The sequence below is a fragment of the Schistocerca serialis genome, chromosome 2 (assembly GCF_023864345.2).
Source record: "Schistocerca serialis cubense isolate TAMUIC-IGC-003099 chromosome 2, iqSchSeri2.2, whole genome shotgun sequence".
In the NCBI taxonomy this organism is placed as follows: Eukaryota; Metazoa; Arthropoda; class Insecta; order Orthoptera; family Acrididae; genus Schistocerca; species Schistocerca serialis.
Window position 1 is genome coordinate 277,803,018 of NC_064639.1, and position 14,326 is coordinate 277,817,343.

Consider the following 14,326-nt stretch of genomic DNA (forward strand, 5'->3'; position numbering starts at 1 on the left):
CGCGAACTTATGTCTCCAGACTGTGTTGTGCCGCCAGCGTTTGTAGAAGGTCTCCTCATACCAATACACAAGCCAGGTGGAGGGCTATCGATTAACGACTATCGGCCGCTTACAATGTTGAACGCCGATTACAAGATTTTCACCAGGATTATGGCGAGCCGTATTAAGACGACTTTGCCGATGATCCTCGCTCCAGAACAGACGTCGCAGGGGGGGAGAAGCCAACATACACATGGCCACCGGTGACTGCAGGGACTTAATAGCGATCGCTTCTGCGTGCCGTCTGAGAGCGGCGATCGTCTCCGTCGATTTCAACCGCGCCTTTGATAGAGTGCACCAAAACTTCCTCCTACGAGTGATGGACTGTATGGGATTCCCCCCGGGCCTCATCGACACCCTACGGCGTCTTTGGACCGCAGCCAGCTCACACGTCCAGGTCAATGGAAGGACGGTAGGACCAGTACCCATTAAGAGGTCTCTACGACAGGGTTGTCCCCTTTCTACCTACCTTTATGCAATCGCACTCGAGCCACTCCTAGGGGGCCTTAACCACCGCCTATCTGGTATCACGCTGCGGGACGTCACCTTTCGCTATAGGACATACGCTGACGACCTGCTACTGCTGGTTCGTTCCAATGACGAAGTTCAAAGTGTACTAACCTGGATTGAGCGATACGGACAGGCCGCAGGCAGTCTTCTGAACATCAACAAGTCGGCGGCGTTGGACATTGGGCGTGGTCTCGGACCGGAAGCCCTCGCTCCCCTCCCACCAGTTTCTGATCTGCGATATTTGGGCATCACGTTCAAGAAAGATGTACGTAAAACAGCTGCAGCAAACTACCGACGGTTATTACAGATCATACGCGCAATGGTGCGACAGAACCTGCTCCGGGACTTGAATCAGCTACAACGTGTTGAATACTTGAACCTCCACGTAGCCTCCAAACTCAACCACGTGGCACAGGTCCTCCCACTACCGCTGCAGATAGGTCGCCGGCTTCAGGCGGCCTTCAGTTACTACGTTTCCGCAGGTCATATCTTTAAAGTACGATACGACACTCTTACCCTCCCAGTGCACAAAGGAGGTCTGGGACTGGTCAACGTCAGGGCGAGAGCAGCTGCCCTTTACATGAGCAACATGAGGAAACGATGGAAAAGTCAATATGCCTCTCTCACGGGTCGTTTACTACAGGTTCTGATGCCAGCCTCCAACGTCCCGCCGGTGTCGGTTGCGCACGTCGCACCACAGCTCTCCCATGTGTCGACCTTCATTCTTGATTACAGCTATGTCAGCTTGAATCTCTCCGCCACACGTCCACCGAAGGCGAAAGATTTTTATACCAACCTTCTGCGGGCTGTTCACCATAACGTGGTGGAAAACAAGTACCCTACGGTTCACTGGCCAAGAGTGTGGAAAACGATACACCACCACTTTCTGTCATCCACGGTGCGTTCGAAGTGGTATCAGATCGCCAACAAAAAATATGCCACACGCCAGCGACTTCACACTATTGGACTGGCAGACTCCCCTTATTGTCCAGATTGTCACCTTTTGGATACCGATGAACATCGTTTTACTTGCGCATCATCGTCCGGAGTTTGGCGACTAACACAGAAGATACTGGCTTGTTACCTCCGGGTCACACCTGATATGATTGACCCGCAGACCCTACTCTGTCCCGATGAAACTTACTTTCCGGCTGCAAAATATCATGCGCTTACATGGTTCAAAGGACTTACCGTCGCCTACATCTTTAGCGACGGAGAGAAAGAGCAGCTTGATTACTGGTGGTTCCTACAAAATGCTCACAATGCCCTCGAACGCACACCGAAATACCGTACGCTCTTCGCAAATTATTTACGCAGCGTTTTCGTTAACCCCCCACTCAGCTGGGGAGTGCCAGGCTGTGGTTAATGTGCTGTGCCGCATCACACTAACGGCTCAACGTTCTGTCTTGTCAGCCATGACCAAAGGAAGAGACAAGCTGCTGCAAGGATACTGTTTTCCTTGCGGCACTAGCGAAGCAGAATGCCTCCGTTGCAGATGCCCTTCAAAGGCGCTATTGGAGATTTCAGATAACGATGGCAAGGCTCCAAGTGGAACCAGTTACATTATTGAAGAACCTTTTAGTTAGAATTCCATCGGTGGTTTATATTTTTATTTTTTTGATTACTCTTTTATGCCACCTTTGTTGTTGTAACACTTACTTGTAACACTTAGTTACTAGAATTCTCATTTGTACACGCTCCCTAAATGTAATCATATATAAGAAAAAAGAAAAAGTGGCAACGAATAGCCCTAACCTTGATTCCCATACTTCCCCTGGTCTATAGGCAGCTCTCTGGGGTGGGTTTACTCAGGAGCCAACGCCTGAAGTGGATCAGATTTTTTTTGTTATAGGATGACAAGTGGCGGTGGCACTTAGTTTTTTTATTTTTTTATTTTTTATTTTTTAAATATTTATTTTTTAGTTCCATTTTCCTAAGGGGCTTTTTAAGGGAAAAAAGTGGTCCAAAAAGAGGGGAGCGTCTAAACTATAAAAAAAAAAGGGGAAAAAAAAAAAAAAGCGGTCTAAGGCGCCAGACTCAAGGAAAAACCTTGGCTGCAGTAGCAGCTAGAGCCTTCTGGTCCTCGAATGAGGGCGTGGGTTCGAATCCCACTCCTGACACAGATTTTGTCGCTTCTCTGGAGCACCCTGCGTATCGTTGAGATCCTTTGTAAAGTGCAACAGCACGATTCTGGCCGTGTTCTCCTAAGTGAAACCAAAAATTTGTATCAAACACAAGCGCACCTACGGCAACCAAACTGTTTCTTCGGTAGTGTGAGCTACAAACAGAGAGTGTTGGTTGTAAATACGACGTTCCCTCGTGAGGTTACTTCCGCGCCACAGCCGCAAACACGTCAAAAGGGACACCTGTGGTATGAAAACGACTCTTGTCTGGAGATGCAGAGTGCTAACGACAGTGTGAGGAAACAGTGCAGGCTGACCAGTACATCCTCTGTACAATAACAGTCGCTGATGAAATACAGAGAGCTCGAAATAAATTCATATACTCAAAATATTACTTTATGGAGATTACAACGTGACCAAAACTTGAGATATTATTCGACAGATAGACCTCTGCATTCTGTCTAATCTCTGATGTCTGTAACAGACGACTTAGTTTCGAACAAAATGTATTGAGTGCCGTGATTATACGGATTTGAGAAACTCTTTTGGTGGTACATTCTGCGCTATATTTGTGCGGCTGCACCTGGCGAACGTGTAACGGGTGCAGAACTCATGCCGGTGTACTGTGGCAACGTGGATGCGACAATTACATCAACTGTAAGTTCTCTAATAGAACAAACGAGGAGCATCAAATCAAGTGTCAGGATGGCCGAGCGGTCTAAGGCGCCAGACTCAAGGAAAAACCTTGGCTGCAGTAGCAGCTAGAGCCTTCTGGTCCTCGAATGAGGGCGTGGGTTCGAATCCCACTCCTGACACAGATTTTGTCGCTTCTCTGGAGCACCCTGTGTATCGTTGAGATCCTTTGTAAAGTGCAACAGCACGATTCTGGCCGTGTTCTCCTAAGTGAAACCAAAAATTTGTATCAAACACAAGCGCACCTACGGCAACCAAACTGTTTCTTCGGTAGTGTGAGCTACAAACAGATAGTGTTGGTTGTAAATACGACGTTCCCTCGTGAGGTTACTTCCGCGCCACAGCCGCAAACACGTCAAAAGGGACACCTGTGGTATGAAAACGACTCTTGTCTGGAGATGCAGAGTGCTAACGACAGTGTGAGGAAACAGTGCAGGCTGACCAGTACATCCTCTGTACAATAACAGTCGCTGATGAAATACAGAGAGCTCGAAATAAATTCATATACTCAAAATATTACTTTATGGAGATTACAACGTGACCAAAACTTGAGATATTATTCGACAGATAGACCTCTGCATTCTGTCTAATCTCTGATGTCTGTAACAGACGACTTAGTTTCGAACAAAATGTATTGAGTGCCGTGATTATACGGATTTGAGAAACTCTTTTGGTGGTACATTCTGCGCTATATTTGTGCGGCTGCACCTGGCGAACGTGTAACGGGTGCAGAACTCATGCCGGTGTACTGTGGCAACGTGGATGCGACAATTACATCAACTGTAAGTTCTCTAATAGAACAAACGAGCAGCATCAAATCAAGTGTCAGGATGGCCGAGCGGTCTAAGGCGCCAGACTCAAGGAAAAACCTTGGCTGCAGTAGCAGCTAGAGCCTTCTGGTCCTCGAATGAGGGCGTGGGTTCGAATCCCACTCCTGACACAGATTTTGTCGCTTCTCTGGAGCACCCTGTGTATCGTTGAGATCCTTTGTAAAGTGCAACAGCACGATTCTGGCCGTGTTCTCCTAAGTGAAACCAAAAATTTGTATCAAACACAAGCGCACCTACGGCAACCAAACTGTTTCTTCGGTAGTGTGAGCTACAAACAGAGAGTGTTGGTTGTAAATACGACGTTCCCTCGTGAGGTTACTTCCGCGCCACAGCCGCAAACACGTCAAAAGGGACACCTGTGGTATGAAAACGACTCTTGTCTGGAGATGCAGAGTGCTAACGACAGTGTGAGGAAACAGTGCAGGCTGACCAGTACATCCTCTGTACAATAACAGTCGCTGATGAAATACAGAGAGCTCGAAATAAATTCATATACTCAAAATATTACTTTATGGAGATTACAACGTGACCAAAACTTGAGATATTATTCGACAGATAGACCTCTGCATTCTGTCTAATCTCTGATGTCTGTAACAGACGACTTAGTTTCGAACAAAATGTATTGAGTGCCGTGATTATACGGATTTGAGAAACTCTTTTGGTGGTACATTCTGCGCTATATTTGTGCGGCTGCACCTGGCGAACGTGTAACGGGTGCAGAACTCATGCCGGTGTACTGTGGCAACGTGGATGCGACAATTACATCAACTGTAAGTTCTCTAATAGAACAAACGAGCAGCATCAAATCAAGTGTCATGATGGCCGAGCGGTCTAAGGCGCCAGACTCAAGGAAAAACCTTGGCTGCAGTAGCAGCTAGAGCCTTCTGGTCCTCGAATGAGGGCGTGGGTTCGAATCCCACTCCTGACACAGATTTTGTCGCTTCTCTGGAGCACCCTGTGTATCGTTGAGATCCTTTGTAAAGTGCAACAGCACGATTCTGGCCGTGTTCTCCTAAGTGAAACCAAAAATTTGTATCAAACACAAGCGCACCTACGGCAACCAAACTGTTTCTTCGGTAGTGTGAGCTACAAACAGAGAGTGTTGGTTGTAAATACGACGTTCCCTCGTGAGGTTACTTCCGCGCCACAGCCGCAAACACGTCAAAAGGGACACCTGTGGTATGAAAACGACTCTTGTCTGGAGATGCAGAGTGCTAACGACAGTGTGAGGAAACAGTGCAGGCTGACCAGTACATCCTCTGTACAATAACAGTCGCTGATGAAATACAGAGAGCTCGAAATAAATTCATATACTCAAAATATTACTTTATGGAGATTACAACGTGACCAAAACTTGAGATATTATTCGACAGATAGACCTCTGCATTCTGTCTAATCTCTGATGTCTGTAACAGACGACTTAGTTTCGAACAAAATGTATTGAGTGCCGTGATTATACGGATTTGAGAAACTCTTTTGGTGGTACATTCTGCGCTATATTTGTGCGGCTGCACCTGGCGAACGTGTAACGGGTGCAGAACTCATGCCGGTGTACTGTGGCAACGTGGATGCGACAATTACATCAACTGTAAGTTCTCTAATAGAACAAACGAGGAGCATCAAATCAAGTGTCAGGATGGCCGAGCGGTCTAAGGCGCCAGACTCAAGGAAAAACCTTGGCTGCAGTAGCAGCTAGAGCCTTCTGGTCCTCGAATGAGGGCGTGGGTTCGAATCCCACTCCTGACACAGATTTTGTCGCTTCTCTGGAGCACCCTGTGTATCGTTGAGATCCTTTGTAAAGTGCAACAGCACGGTTCTGGCCGTGTTCTCCTAAGTGAAACCAAAAATTTGTATCAAACACAAGCGCACCTACGGCAACCAAACTGTTTCTTCGGTAGTGTGAGCTACAAACAGAGAGTGTTGGTTGTAAATACGACGTTCCCTCGTGAGGTTACTTCCGCGCCACAGCCGCAAACACGTCAAAAGGGACACCTGTGGTATGAAAACGACTCTTGTCTGGAGATGCAGAGTGCTAACGACAGTGTGAGGAAACAGTGCAGGCTGACCAGTACATCCTCTGTACAATAACAGTCGCTGATGAAATACAGAGAGCTCGAAATAAATTCATATACTCAAAATATTACTTTATGGAGATTACAACGTGACCAAAACTTTAGATATTATTCGACAGATAGACCTCTGCATTCTGTCTAATCTCTGATGTCTGTAACAGACGACTTAGTTTCGAACAAAATGTATTGAGTGCCGTGATTATACGGATTTGAGAAACTCTTTTGGTGGTACATTCTGCGCTATATTTGTGCGGCTGCACCTGGCGAACGTGTAACGGGTGCAGAACTCATGCCGGTGTACTGTGGCAACGTGGATGCGACAATTACATCAACTGTAAGTTCTCTAATAGAACAAACGAGCAGCATCAAATCAAGTGTCAGGATGGCCGAGCGGTCTAAGGCGCCAGACTCAAGGAAAAACCTTGGCTGCAGTAGCAGCTAGAGCCTTCTGGTCCTCGAATGAGGGCGTGGGTTCGAATCCCACTCCTGACACAGATTTTGTCGCTTCTCTGGAGCACCCTGTGTATCGTTGAGATCCTTTGTAAAGTGCAACAGCACGATTCTGGCCGTGTTCTCCTAAGTGAAACCAAAAATTTGTATCAAACACAAGCGCACCTACGGCAACCAAACTGTTTCTTCGGTAGTGTGAGCTACAAACAGAGAGTGTTGGTTGTAAATACGACGTTCCCTCGTGAGGTTACTTCCGCGCCACAGCCGCAAACACGTCAAAAGGGACACCTGTGGTATGAAAACGACTCTTGTCTGGCGATGCAGAGTGCTAACGACAGTGTGAGGAAACAGTGCAGGCTGACCAGTACATCCTCTGTACAATAACAGTCGCTGATGAAATACAGAGAGCTCGAAATAAATTCATATACTCAAAATATTACTTTATGGAGATTACAACGTGACCAAAACTTGAGATATTATTCGACAGATAGACCTCTGCATTCTGTCTAATCTCTGATGTCTGTAACAGACGACTTAGTTTCGAACAAAATGTATTGAGTGCCGTGATTATACGGATTTGAGAAACTCTTTTGGTGGTACATTCTGCGCTATATTTGTGCGGCTGCACCTGGCGAACGTGTAACGGGTGCAGAACTCATGCCGGTGTACTGTGGCAACGTGGATGCGACAATTACATCAACTGTAAGTTCTCTAATAGAACAAACGAGGAGCATCAAATCAAGTGTCAGGATGGCCGAGCGGTCTAAGGCGCCAGACTCAAGGAAAAACCTTGGCTGCAGTAGCAGCTAGAGCCTTCTGGTCCTCGAATGAGGGCGTGGGTTCGAATCCCACTCCTGACACAGATTTTGTCGCTTCTCTGGAGCACCCTGTGTATCGTTGAGATCCTTTGTAAAGTGCAACAGCACGGTTCTGGCCGTGTTCTCCTAAGTGAAACCAAAAATTTGTATCAAACACAAGCGCACCTACGGCAACCAAACTGTTTCTTCGGTAGTGTGAGCTACAAACAGAGAGTGTTGGTTGTAAATACGACGTTCCCTCGTGAGGTTACTTCCGCGCCACAGCCGCAAACACGTCAAAAGGGACACCTGTGGTATGAAAACGACTCTTGTCTGGAGATGCAGAGTGCTAACGACAGTGTGAGGAAACAGTGCAGGCTGACCAGTACATCCTCTGTACAATAACAGTCGCTGATGAAATACAGAGAGCTCGAAATAAATTCATATACTCAAAATATTACTTTATGGAGATTACAACGTGACCAAAACTTGAGATATTATTCGACAGATAGACCTCTGCATTCTGTCTAATCTCTGATGTCTGTAACAGACGACTTAGTTTCGAACAAAATGTATTAAGTGCCGTGATTATACGGATTTGAGAAACTCTTTTGGTGGTACATTCTGCGCTATATTTGTGCGGCTGCACCTGGTGAACGTGTAACGGGTGCAGAACTCATGCCGGTGTACTGTGGCAACGTGGATGCGACAATTACATCAACTGTAAGTTCTCTAATAGAACAAACGAGGAGCATCAAATCAAGTGTCAGGATGGCCGAGCGGTCTAAGGCGCCATACTCAAGGAAAAACCTTGGCTGCAGTAGCAGCTAGAGCTTTCTGGTCCTCGAATGAGGGCGTGGGTTCGAATCCCACTCCTGACACAGATTTTGTCGCTTCTCTGGAGCACCCTGTGTATCGTTGAGATCCTTTGTAAAGTGCAACAGCACGATTCTGGCCGTGTTCTCCTAAGTGAAACCAAAAATTTGTATCAAACACAAGCGCACCTACGGCAACCAAACTGTTTCTTCGGTAGTGTGAGCTACAAACAGAGAGTGTTGGTTGTAAATACGACGTTCCCTCGTGAGGTTACTTCCGCGCCACAGCCGCAAACACGTCAAAAGGGACACCTGTGGTATGAAAACGACTCTTGTCTGGAGATGCAGAGTGCTAACGACAGTGTGAGGAAACAGTGCAGGCTGACCAGTACATCCTCTGTACAATAACAGTCGCTGATGAAATACAGAGAGCTCGAAATAAATTCATATACTCAAAATATTACTTTATGGAGATTACAACGTGACCAAAACTTGAGATATTATTCGACAGATAGACCTCTGCATTCTGTCTAATCTCTGATGTCTGTAACAGACGACTTAGTTTCGAACAAAATGTATTGAGTGCCTTGATTATACGGATTTGAGAAACTCTTTTGGTGGTACATTCTGCGCTATATTTGTGCGGCTGCACCTGGCGAACGTGTAACGGGTGCAGAACTCATGCCGGTGTACTGTGGCAACGTGGATGCGACAATTACATCAACTGTAAGTTCTCTAATAGAACAAACGAGGAGCATCAAATCAAGTGTCAGGATGGCCGAGCGGTCTAAGGCGCCAGACTCAAGGAAAAACCTTGGCTGCAGTAGCAGCTAGAGCCTTCTGGTCCTCGAATGAGGGCGTGGGTTCGAATCCCACTCCTGACACAGATTTTGTCGCTTCTCTGGAGCACCCTGTGTATCGTTGAGATCCTTTGTAAAGTGCAACAGCACGATTCTGGCCGTGTTCTCCTAAGTGAAACCAAAAATTTGTATCAAACACAAGCGCACCTACGGCAACCAAACTGTTTCTTCGGTAGTGTGAGCTACAAACAGAGAGTGTTGGTTGTAAATACGACGTTCCCTCGTGAGGTTACTTCCGCGCCACAGCCGCAAACACGTCAAAAGGGACACCTGTGGTATGAAAACGACTCTTGTCTGGAGATGCAGAGTGCTAACGACAGTGTGAGGAAACAGTGCAGGCTGACCAGTACATCCTCTGTACAATAACAGTCGCTGATGAAATACAGAGAGCTCGAAATAAATTCATATACTCAAAATATTACTTTATGGAGATTACAACGTGACCAAAACTTGAGATATTATTCGACAGATAGACCTCTGCATTCTGTCTAATCTCTGATGTCTGTAACAGACGACTTAGTTTCGAACAAAATGTATTGAGTGCCGTGATTATACGGATTTGAGAAACTCTTTTGGTGGTACATTCTGCGCTATATTTGTGCGGCTGCACCTGGCGAACGTGTAACGGGTGCAGAACTCATGCCGGTGTACTGTGGCAACGTGGATGCGACAATTACATCAACTGTAAGTTCTCTAATAGAACAAACGAGGAGCATCAAATCAAGTGTCAGGATGGCCGAGCGGTCTAAGGCGCCAGACTCAAGGAAAAACCTTGGCTGCAGTAGCAGCTAGAGCCTTCTGGTCCTCGAATGAGGGCGTGGGTTCGATTCCCTCTCCTGACACAGATTTTGTCGCTTCTCTGGAGCACCCTGTGTATCGTTGAGATCCTTTGTAAAGTGCAACAGCACGATTCTGGCCGTGTTCTCCTAAGTGAAACCAAAAATTTGTATCAAACACAAGCGCACCTACGGCAACCAAACTGTTTCTTCGGTAGTGTGAGCTACAAACAGAGAGTGTTGGTTGTAAATACGACGTTCCCTCGTGAGGTTACTTCCGCGCCACAGCCGCAAACACGTCAAAAGGGACACCTGTGGTATGAAAACGACTCTTGTCTGGAGATGCAGAGTGCTAACGACAGTGTGAGGAAACAGTGCAGGCTGACCAGTACATCCTCTGTACAATAACAGTCGCTGATGAAATACAGAGAGCTCGAAATAAATTCATATACTCAAAATATTACTTTATGGAGATTACAACGTGACCAAAACTTGAGATATTATTCGACAGATAGACCTCTGCATTCTGTCTAATCTCTGATGTCTGTAACAGACGACTTAGTTTCGAACAAAATGTATTGAGTGCCGTGATTATACGGATTTGAGAAACTCTTTTGGTGGTACATTCTGCGCTATATTTGTGCGGCTGCACCTGGCGAACGTGTAACGGGTGCAGAACTCATGCCGGTGTACTGTGGCAACGTGGATGCGACAATTACATCAACTGTAAGTTCTCTAATAGAACAAACGAGGAGCATCAAATCAAGTGTCAGGATGGCCGAGCGGTCTAAGGCGCCAGACTCAAGGAAAAACCTTGGCTGCAGTAGCAGTTAGAGCCTTCTGGTCCTCGAATGAGGGCGTGGGTTCGAATCCCACTCCTGACACAGATTTTGTCGCTTCTCTGGAGCACCCTGTGTATCGTTGAGATCCTTTGTAAAGTGCAACAGCACGATTCTGGCCGTGTTCTCCTAAGTGAAACCAAAAATTTGTATCAAACACAAGCGCACCTACGGCAACCAAACTGTTTCTTCGGTAGTGTGAGCTACAAACAGAGAGTGTTGGTTGTAAATACGACGTTCCCTCGTGAGGTTACTTCCGCGCCACAGCCGCAAACACGTCAAAAGGGACACCTGTGGTATGAAAACGACTCTTGTCTGGAGATGCAGAGTGCTAACGACAGTGTGAGGAAACAGTGCAGGCTGACCAGTACATCCTCTGTACAATAACAGTCGCTGATGAAATACAGAGAGCTCGAAATAAATTCATATACTCAAAATATTACTTTATGGAGATTACAACGTGACCAAAACTTGAGATATTATTCGACAGATAGACCTCTGCATTCTGTCTAATCTCTGATGTCTGTAACAGACGACTTAGTTTCGAACAAAATGTATTGAGTGCCGTGATTATACGGATTTGAGAAACTCTTTTGGTGGTACATTCTGCGCTATATTTGTGCGGCTGCACCTGGCGAACGTGTAACGGGTGCAGAACTCATGCCGGTGTACTGTGGCAACGTGGATGCGACAATTACATCAACTGTAAGTTCTCTAATAGAACAAACGAGAAGCATCAAATGAAGTGTCAGGATGGCCGAGCGGTCTAAGGCGCCAGACTCAAGGAAAAACCTTGGCTGCAGTAGCAGCTAGAGCCTTCTGGTCCTCGAATGAGGGCGTGGGTTCGAATCCCACTCCTGACACAGATTTTGTCGCTTCTCTGGAGCACCCTGTGTATCGTTGAGATCCTTTGTAAAGTGCAACAGCACGATTCTGGCCGTGTTCTCCTAAGTGAAACCAAAAATTTGTATCAAACACAAGCGCACCTACGGCAACCAAACTGTTTCTTCGGTAGTGTGAGCTACAAACAGAGAGTGTTGGTTGTAAATACGACGTTCCCTCGTGAGGTTACTTCCGCGCCACAGCCGCAAACACGTCAAAAGGGACACCTGTGGTATGAAAACGACTCTTGTCTGGAGATGCAGAGTGCTAACGACAGTGTGAGGAAACAGTGCAGGCTGACCAGTACATCCTCTGTACAATAACAGTCGCTGATGAAATACAGAGAGCTCGAAATAAATTCATATACTCAAAATATTACTTTATGGAGATTACAACGTGACCAAAACTTGAGATATTATTCGACAGATAGACCTCTGCATTCTGTCTAATCTCTGATGTCTGTAACAGACGACTTAGTTTCGAACAAAATGTATTGAGTGCCTTGATTATACGGATTTGAGAAACTCTTTTGGTGGTACATTCTGCGCTATATTTGTGCGGCTGCACCTGGCGAACGTGTAACGGGTGCAGAACTCATGCCGGTGTACTGTGGCAACGTGGATGCGACAATTACATCAACTGTAAGTTCTCTAATAGAACAAACGAGGAGCATCAAATCAAGTGTCAGGATGGCCGAGCGGTCTAAGGCGCCAGACTCAAGGAAAAACCTTGGCTGCAGTAGCAGCTAGAGCCTTCTGGTCCTCGAATGAGGGCGTGGGTTCGAATCCCACTCCTGACACAGATTTTGTCGCTTCTCTGGAGCACCCTGTGTATCGTTGAGATCCTTTGTAAAGTGCAACAGCACGATTCTGGCCGTGTTCTCCTAAGTGAAACCAAAAATTTGTATCAAACACAAGCGCACCTACGGCAACCAAACTGTTTCTTCGGTAGTGTGAGCTACAAACAGAGAGTGTTGGTTGTAAATACGACGTTCCCTCGTGAGGTTACTTCCGCGCCACAGCCGCAAACACGTCAAAAGGGACACCTGTGGTATGAAAACGACTCTTGTCTGGAGATGCAGAGTGCTAACGACAGTGTGAGGAAACAGTGCAGGCTGACCAGTACATCCTCTGTACAATAACAGTCGCTGATGAAATACAGAGAGCTCGAAATAAATTCATATACTCAAAATATTACTTTATGGAGATTACAACGTGACCAAAACTTGAGATATTATTCGACAGATAGACCTCTGCATTCTGTCTAATCTCTGATGTCTGTAACAGACGACTTAGTTTCGAACAAAATGTATTGAGTGCCGTGATTATACGGATTTGAGAAACTCTTTTGGTGGTACATTCTGCGCTATATTTGTGCGGCTGCACCTGGCGAACGTGTAACGGGTGCAGAACTCATGCCGGTGTACTGTGGCAACGTGGATGCGACAATTACATCAACTGTAAGTTCTCTAATAGAACAAACGAGAAGCATCAAATGAAGTGTCAGGATGGCCGAGCGGTCTAAGGCGCCAGACTCAAGGAAAAACCTTGGCTGCAGTAGCAGCTAGAGCCTTCTGGTCCTCGAATGAGGGCGTGGGTTCGAATCCCACTCCTGACACAGATTTTGTCGCTTCTCTGGAGCACCCTGTGTATCGTTGAGATCCTTTGTAAAGTGCAACAGCACGATTCTGGCCGTGTTCTCCTAAGTGAAACCAAAAATTTGTATCAAACACAAGCGCACCTACGGCAACCAAACTGTTTCTTCGGTAGTGTGAGCTACAAACAGAGAGTGTTGGTTGTAAATACGACGTTCCCTCGTGAGGTTACTTCCGCGCCACAGCCGCAAACACGTCAAAAGGGACACCTGTGGTATGAAAACGACTCTTGTCTGGAGATGCAGAGTGCTAACGACAGTGTGAGGAAACAGTGCAGGCTGACCAGTACATCCTCTGTACAATAACAGTCGCTGATGAAATACAGAGAGCTCGAAATAAATTCATATACTCAAAATATTACTTTATGGAGATTACAACGTGACCAAAACTTGAGATATTATTCGACAGATAGACCTCTGCATTCTGTCTAATCTCTGATGTCTGTAACAGACGACTTAGTTTCGAACAAAATGTATTGAGTGCCTTGATTATACGGATTTGAGAAACTCTTTTGGTGGTACATTCTGCGCTATATTTGTGCGGCTGCACCTGGCGAACGTGTAACGGGTGCAGAACTCATGCCGGTGTACTGTGGCAACGTGGATGCGACAATTACATCAACTGTAAGTTCTCTAATAGAACAAACGAGGAGCATCAAATCAAGTGTCAGGATGGCCGAGCGGTCTAAGGCGCCAGACTCAAGGAAAAACCTTGGCTGCAGTAGCAGCTAGAGCCTTCTGGTCCTCGAATGAGGGCGTGGGTTCGAATCCCACTCCTGACACAGATTTTGTCGCTTCTCTGGAGCACCCTGTGTATCGTTGAGATCCTTTGTAAAGTGCAACAGCACGATTCTGGCCGTGTTCTCCTAAGTGAAACCAAAAATTTGTATCAAACACAAGCGCACCTACGGCAACCAAACTGTTTCTTCGGTAGTGTGAGCTACAAACAGAGAGTGTTGGTTGTAAATACGACGTTCCCTCGTGAGG

At 46.4% G+C, this 14,326-nt stretch overlaps 14 non-coding genes across 14 annotated transcripts; all 14 read left to right on the forward strand.

Annotated features, from left to right (window-relative positions):
• Nucleotides 1-3,371: 3,371 nt before the first annotated feature.
• Nucleotides 3,372-3,487, forward strand: Trnal-caa (transfer RNA leucine (anticodon CAA)). The gene is made up of 2 exons: nucleotides 3,372-3,409; nucleotides 3,442-3,487. It is a non-coding gene; the product is annotated as a tRNA-Leu (tRNA).
• Nucleotides 3,488-4,189: 702 nt separating this feature from the next.
• On the forward strand, nucleotides 4,190-4,305 carry Trnal-caa (transfer RNA leucine (anticodon CAA)). Its single transcript has 2 exons — nucleotides 4,190-4,227; nucleotides 4,260-4,305. It is a non-coding gene; the product is annotated as a tRNA-Leu (tRNA).
• A 702-nt stretch (nucleotides 4,306-5,007) lies between these two features.
• Trnal-caa (transfer RNA leucine (anticodon CAA)) lies at nucleotides 5,008-5,123 on the forward strand. The gene is made up of 2 exons: nucleotides 5,008-5,045; nucleotides 5,078-5,123. It is a non-coding gene; the product is annotated as a tRNA-Leu (tRNA).
• A 702-nt stretch (nucleotides 5,124-5,825) lies between these two features.
• Trnal-caa (transfer RNA leucine (anticodon CAA)) lies at nucleotides 5,826-5,941 on the forward strand. The gene is made up of 2 exons: nucleotides 5,826-5,863; nucleotides 5,896-5,941. It is a non-coding gene; the product is annotated as a tRNA-Leu (tRNA).
• A 702-nt stretch (nucleotides 5,942-6,643) lies between these two features.
• On the forward strand, nucleotides 6,644-6,759 carry Trnal-caa (transfer RNA leucine (anticodon CAA)). Its single transcript has 2 exons — nucleotides 6,644-6,681; nucleotides 6,714-6,759. It is a non-coding gene; the product is annotated as a tRNA-Leu (tRNA).
• Nucleotides 6,760-7,461: 702 nt separating this feature from the next.
• Nucleotides 7,462-7,577, forward strand: Trnal-caa (transfer RNA leucine (anticodon CAA)). The gene is made up of 2 exons: nucleotides 7,462-7,499; nucleotides 7,532-7,577. It is a non-coding gene; the product is annotated as a tRNA-Leu (tRNA).
• Nucleotides 7,578-8,279: 702 nt separating this feature from the next.
• On the forward strand, nucleotides 8,280-8,395 carry Trnal-caa (transfer RNA leucine (anticodon CAA)). The gene is made up of 2 exons: nucleotides 8,280-8,317; nucleotides 8,350-8,395. It is a non-coding gene; the product is annotated as a tRNA-Leu (tRNA).
• Nucleotides 8,396-9,097: 702 nt separating this feature from the next.
• Trnal-caa (transfer RNA leucine (anticodon CAA)) lies at nucleotides 9,098-9,213 on the forward strand. Its single transcript has 2 exons — nucleotides 9,098-9,135; nucleotides 9,168-9,213. It is a non-coding gene; the product is annotated as a tRNA-Leu (tRNA).
• A 702-nt stretch (nucleotides 9,214-9,915) lies between these two features.
• Trnal-caa (transfer RNA leucine (anticodon CAA)) lies at nucleotides 9,916-10,031 on the forward strand. Its single transcript has 2 exons — nucleotides 9,916-9,953; nucleotides 9,986-10,031. It is a non-coding gene; the product is annotated as a tRNA-Leu (tRNA).
• Nucleotides 10,032-10,733: 702 nt separating this feature from the next.
• Trnal-caa (transfer RNA leucine (anticodon CAA)) lies at nucleotides 10,734-10,849 on the forward strand. Its single transcript has 2 exons — nucleotides 10,734-10,771; nucleotides 10,804-10,849. It is a non-coding gene; the product is annotated as a tRNA-Leu (tRNA).
• Nucleotides 10,850-11,551: 702 nt separating this feature from the next.
• On the forward strand, nucleotides 11,552-11,667 carry Trnal-caa (transfer RNA leucine (anticodon CAA)). Its single transcript has 2 exons — nucleotides 11,552-11,589; nucleotides 11,622-11,667. It is a non-coding gene; the product is annotated as a tRNA-Leu (tRNA).
• A 702-nt stretch (nucleotides 11,668-12,369) lies between these two features.
• Trnal-caa (transfer RNA leucine (anticodon CAA)) lies at nucleotides 12,370-12,485 on the forward strand. The gene is made up of 2 exons: nucleotides 12,370-12,407; nucleotides 12,440-12,485. It is a non-coding gene; the product is annotated as a tRNA-Leu (tRNA).
• A 702-nt stretch (nucleotides 12,486-13,187) lies between these two features.
• On the forward strand, nucleotides 13,188-13,303 carry Trnal-caa (transfer RNA leucine (anticodon CAA)). Its single transcript has 2 exons — nucleotides 13,188-13,225; nucleotides 13,258-13,303. It is a non-coding gene; the product is annotated as a tRNA-Leu (tRNA).
• A 702-nt stretch (nucleotides 13,304-14,005) lies between these two features.
• On the forward strand, nucleotides 14,006-14,121 carry Trnal-caa (transfer RNA leucine (anticodon CAA)). Its single transcript has 2 exons — nucleotides 14,006-14,043; nucleotides 14,076-14,121. It is a non-coding gene; the product is annotated as a tRNA-Leu (tRNA).
• The last annotated feature ends 205 nt before the right edge of the window (nucleotides 14,122-14,326 follow it).